The sequence below is a fragment of the Dipteris shenzhenensis genome, chromosome 13 (assembly GCF_047967505.1).
Source record: "Dipteris shenzhenensis isolate YYH24624 ecotype China chromosome 13, Dip_SZ_1.0, whole genome shotgun sequence".
Lineage (NCBI taxonomy): Eukaryota > Viridiplantae > Streptophyta > Polypodiopsida > Gleicheniales > Dipteridaceae > Dipteris > Dipteris shenzhenensis.
Genome location: NC_141608.1, coordinates 38,948,666 through 38,954,367, shown reverse-complemented (window position 1 = coordinate 38,954,367; position 5,702 = coordinate 38,948,666). Strand labels below are relative to the sequence as shown.

Below are 5,702 nucleotides of genomic sequence, written 5' to 3'. Positions count from 1 at the left end.
TATATAGTAGGTCATCGCCCCTTTCTCCTCGGAAAAAAAAGACACACATAGAGATGCAATCCTAAAAAAATAAAATTTCCAACTTAAAGTAATGGTAAGGCTTAACCAAAATCCCATTTGAAAACACCTAAAATGCATTCAAATGTTGAGATTTAAGAATAAAACCTAAGTTTTATTTCTTGAAATTAAAGACAACCTACACTCACAACCTTGAGACCTTCTGAAGGCAGGTCTTTAAGGCCCCCTAGTAGAGGAGTAGTGTGCTCCGTACTTTATAGACCCATCATGACCTTTGATCTTGGCGTAGACTTCAGCACATGTTATATTTCCAACCAAACCTCTCGTTTTCTGTGTCAAAGAAGACCCAGTTATTGTGTAAACTAACACCGCCGATAACAAAATCAGCAAATGTATCTCCCGCTTGTTTCTCGAGGAAAGGCCAACACATTCGACGACGACCTGATTGAGAAAGGTATACGAGGGCACTTCCGCTTGTACTCAACGTGTATATATTCCCATCCGCGAATAGAAAAGAAATGGCTGGTAAAGCTAGATCTGTCGGATAGTCCCAGCATGTGTCCATTCCAGGCGGCCCAGGAGGCACAGTCGAGTCAGGAGGTCCCAGAATTGGTTGCATTGCTGCCCTCCATGCATCTCGAAATGGAGTGTATGCATCCGACGTGATGATTGACAACATGTCGCCCGAGTCTATAACCACCCCGCCTGTGCTATCAGTTGGATCGATGTCAAACACTCCATTTGGGATGCCCACATTTTGACCGCCCACTATAAAGTCAACGACGTCTACGTAATGAAACACAGTACCTCCTTCCTGTAGCAAATCCGTTTCATAATAAGGGGCCGCTGCACGAAAACCAGGTGCAATGTCAGCTCAACGGACTGCAAGGCGAGGGATGTCAGAGAATAATCACGACTTAAAACGAGAAGAGAAGAATTACGATTGTAAATGAGAAGAGAAGAACGGATGATTGTAATTTGTATGAGCCTTTACGTGGGAAAGAATTGTCTCCAAATAAAAGATAACCGGAATTCGGGTCGGAGCCAATGGAAGCAAGGCAGAAGGAGAACGCAGGGCTGGCCCCCAGGCCAGCAAGAAATTGCTCTGGCCATGACAGGCCTCTTCCAAATCCTAAGCCAAGGACTCCTGAGGACGCGGTGGCCACACCAGCCTGGTTAGAAATCCCGCAGCCAAACGACAACGGATTGATGGTGATGGGAGTATCGGCCGGCTGTTGAGAAGCATCCCAGAAAGTGAACCTCTCTCTGGAAATGTATCCGAAGGATTGTGTTCCGTCAGCATAGCCGATATAGTAACGGCAACTAGAAGCGTCCGAACCGCGTCCGATATCGGGCTCGTTTTGCACCTGATCACAGTAAGCATCTCCCTGAATTTGGGAAGAGAACGTGGTGGATTGAGTGTAATCGTATACAGGCAGGGCCTGCGGGTAGCAGGGCTGCTGCACCGACGCCCAGCTGAATGTAGTACTCGGAAATCGATCCCCCTCGGAATGAACCCGTGGTAACGAGGCCCCAAGGGATGTTCTGAATCACTTTGGCTGAAAATTGGGTGGTTCGAGTTCGATTTAAGCGGCTGGCCAGCCGGTTAAATCGATGCTGCGAGACACAAGCATCGTCGCAGCCATGTGGGCGAAATGGGGAATGCGGATCGAAGATATGGCTGACGCCGAGGCGGGGTTGTTCATGTGGGCTCGTGAATGGACTACGAGCAAGGTCAGGAAAAGCTGTTGTAGCTGCTGCAACCGCCATAGCCAGCTGCAACAACAAAACGAAGAAGAAGCTGATGCTACACATATTGGCTAAGGTCAAAGTAAGATGATATCCTCTGTATCGTTGCATCTGTATGATTTATACAAGGGAGGCTTGGAAGCCTTGCCTCGTTGAGTACATTTACATATGGTTCCTGATGTTTCCTGCCCAAAATATTCTAGCACATATCCCTCCTGGGTGCCATTGTTTTTGTCGCTCATCTTCCAAGAGCCATGGTTTTGGTCGCTTATCTTGTTGTCATCGTATCATTAGGGAGAATTCGCTCATCTTGCTGACTGATTTGTCAACTTGGTTTCAAACAGGTCTAAGTGGTTTTTTCCAAGTTGGTCGCTCATCTTGTTGTCATCGTCTCTTGCTCACTAATCTGTAAAGTGATTTTAAAATGTTAAGCTAGCACTCTTGCTTTCATGTCCCTAGAAGATTTCACTTGGACAAATAAATTACAAGAACCGAAATGTTTGGTGACACCCAAGATGCAACTAGCATAAATAGACAAGATCAGCAATTCTATTTTCAAATAAGTTAACCATTCATAGAATAAAATTCAAGTAAATAAACAAGGCTCTTGCGTAGTCTGCATACATGGTAGGCATAGTTTGTATGCATGGTGATGAAAGCCTAATTACCAGCTAAGGAAGCAAGTTCCATGTTTTGCATAGAATATCATCCAGTGAGACACTCTCTTGAAAATAGTGAATTGCACTCAAAAGCAAACACAACCTAGCAAGACAATCTAAACCATGCATTATCTTGAATTTGCAAGTTATAATTACTTCACATCTTTAAATCCCCTTTAAAGGCCTTGCACGAGCTATTCTTATTATACCACAAGCTTTTAAGATGCATGAGAATGTCCTTACAATAAGAGAAGTCCTTGATGCATTGCACCCCTGCTTAGCAACCACATCGTGACTTCATTCACCCTAGTAAGTTACTCTTAGGTGCCACATACTTCCAACATGGCAAAGCAAATTGCTTGGCATTTTCTAATAATCACCTAAACTGCCTTATCATTCCCAAATAAATGAACCATGAAAGTATAGTACTCTAAAGATTGGCTTTATTTCATATTTCCTTATCATATTTAGAAACTAAATTTGGGAATCTTTTACAATTATCGACAACTATGTTTCACTGTTTCACTATGGCTTGAGAAAACATGGCTGTATTTAGAGAGAGACCCTGCTCAAAAGATTATATGATTTCTCACCTTAGCCTTGTTGTGCATACATGTGATAAGTTCATATTAAGAGAACATTTCCGAATACTAGAGTGCTCCTCAACAACTTCTCATACATATCCAAAGTGTTGTGCGAAGCACAATACTATTTCATAAAAACCTTTCTAGCAATCTAATCTACCTTGTCAACTATGCCAATGCTACCACAAGCTCTTATGATGGAAGAAGAGGGTATTGCATTTAAAGAAAGCATGCCATAAGTACAAAATTAGTTTTAACATTTCAATTAGAAAGCTCATCAAGCGCTCATGCTTTAGCAAGAGCACTGGACTTGGCATGTATATATTGGTGGATGCATGTTTAGGTGGAGGTACACTAAACAACGAGCAAGCGGGAACGAGCCTTGGCAAGAACAAGCAAGGGAGAACATAATTGGCATCACACATTCTAACATTTGAAAACACTTATAAATTTCTATGTGACATTATGGGTGCCTTCAATTGATCAAATTTGTTTTGATATTCTATATAGGAAATGGAAAAATGCATCTAAGATAGTTGATGCATAAATTCATTTTAATACACTATGTAGGAAATGGAGAAATGCATCTAAGAGAGTTGATGCATATAATGCAACGCCACAATGAAAATGATCTTCTTAAAAAACATCTCACTATGAATGCTTGGGTGGTGCACAATGCTCCCCTATAAAGGGAAGGTCTCTAGTCTCCAAAAGGAATATGTACTTTCGTGCTTCTACTTCATATCCTTGTAGTAATCAACCAACACACAATTGGCTCGAACAATAATACCCTAGGGACTTTCACAAATTCTTGTAGTAGCTATTGGGTTTTTTGCTAAGATTTATCTAGCAAGCCTTCTCTTCTCAACCAACTATAGCATAGGATAGCTAAGAGTACATAAGAAGCTAGAAAAATTCATATCCCCGTATCGACTAGCCAATTCTTGTGCAAATACTACAATGTCTAATGTAGACATAAGAGGCATCCTGCAAATTATCAGCCTTCTTATGTCTAATGTAGATTAAGAGGCATCGTACAAATGATTAAACATCCTTCTAATCAAACATTATAGTTCTGGAAGACAGTCTACGATGATACCAAATCCATTTCTAGCCGATTGTTAGGAAGCTTTCCCACCATGAATTGCTTGATGATGTACTCAGATAACTCACCTCTAAAGGGGAAGGTGGGAAACTGCGAAAAACAACGGTAGATTCTGGTGAAAGTTAAAAAAAAACAATGAACCTCTCCTTTTATAGACCCAACTCCACACACAAGCTGATATGTTGCCACACTGGTCGGTGTATTCAGCCAACACATGTGCACCATGTGTCCCAACTAACTAAAACAACTGGTGTAATCCTATTATACTACCTGGTGTAGGGGTTCACCGATCAGTATTTTATTCATCGTTCAGTGTTGTATTATACCATGCGGTATATTCAGCCTAATATGGCACGGTGTTGTGATACACTGAGTGGCATTTGGCTGGTCAACTAGTATACGTTGACTGGTTATTAAAGACTTGCTTTTTACGTTTTGAAAGTCGACAAGCGCTTTCAGATTTCAAAAAAAGTTATTTTCTATAAAAAAACATACTAAAAACATCCCAACGTAGAATTACACTCAATCACATGTCAAAGTACGAAGAATGGGATGCGACCGTATCCATGGTACATGTTAAAGCTATGAGGTTGATTGAGATACCAATGGGTCTTCAACTATTTGAGGTACGCATTGAACTTGGTAATCAATGTGGCATTGAGAACCCACCTTGCTTCTGCAATTGCATCTATTGTTTAGTTCTCACTACATCAAGTTACCATGCATGTCCTATTTGTGGTCGTTTGCTAGTTGCTTCACGGCAAGAGGACTTGAAGAAGGTCATCTATGAGAATCACCATTCAATTCTCCCACCTGATCACCCTAGATATGTTGCCCCTTGGAATGAAGTCCCTCTACAACCATTCACTGCAAGAGATTGGAAGTAAAATTGGGACCTCTCCATGACTCCTCCTCCATATGGCATGAGCCAGTAAGGGTTCGTAACTATTGTGTGCTATATTGAATGGAAATAAAGATTGCACGCTAATACCATCTTTTGTTTAAATACTCCATCTTTTATCGGCTACCATATTGGTCATGTTAGAGCTATATATAACTTGCCCTAACTCAACATAGTCCTCAACTATAAATATGCCTATGATCTATGAATATAATCACTTTCTTGGGAGCAACTATTGTGTCAGTCTCTCTCCTCTTTCTCTTCTTCTCAACACAACTCTTGTGTCCGTCTCTCTCCTCTTTCTCTTCCTCTCAACATGGTATCAGAGCCTTGCTTTGCTCTAGCATGCCTGTGAGGAGAAAGCGATATGTTTTTTGTTAATCTGGCAACACGATCATTCACAAAATGTTCTTTCTAATCTTTTTGACTACTTGATCGCTAGTTTTGAGTTCATATGCAAAAGTAATTAAAGATGCATCGCAAATCAGCATTATGGTAATGATTGATGAAAATGGCTCATGTTAGCTTGTTCAAAGCATGGGTGTCAGTTATTTTGACTGGTTGGATCACCATATTTCGATTTCAGGTAAGAAAGTTATGGTTATTTCTTTTTGTTGCCTGCTGTTAATAGACTGGTAAGAGAGTGTTTGGATAGGAAGATGGACACTCATAACAGAGAAGAATTG

General features: G+C 41.0%; 1 pseudogene; it reads right to left on the bottom strand.

Annotated features, from left to right (window-relative positions):
- Window positions 1-310: 310 nt before the first annotated feature.
- LOC147895382 (protein ASPARTIC PROTEASE IN GUARD CELL 2-like) lies at window positions 311-1,788 on the bottom strand (annotated as a pseudogene).
- Window positions 1,789-5,702: the final 3,914 nt, after the last annotated feature.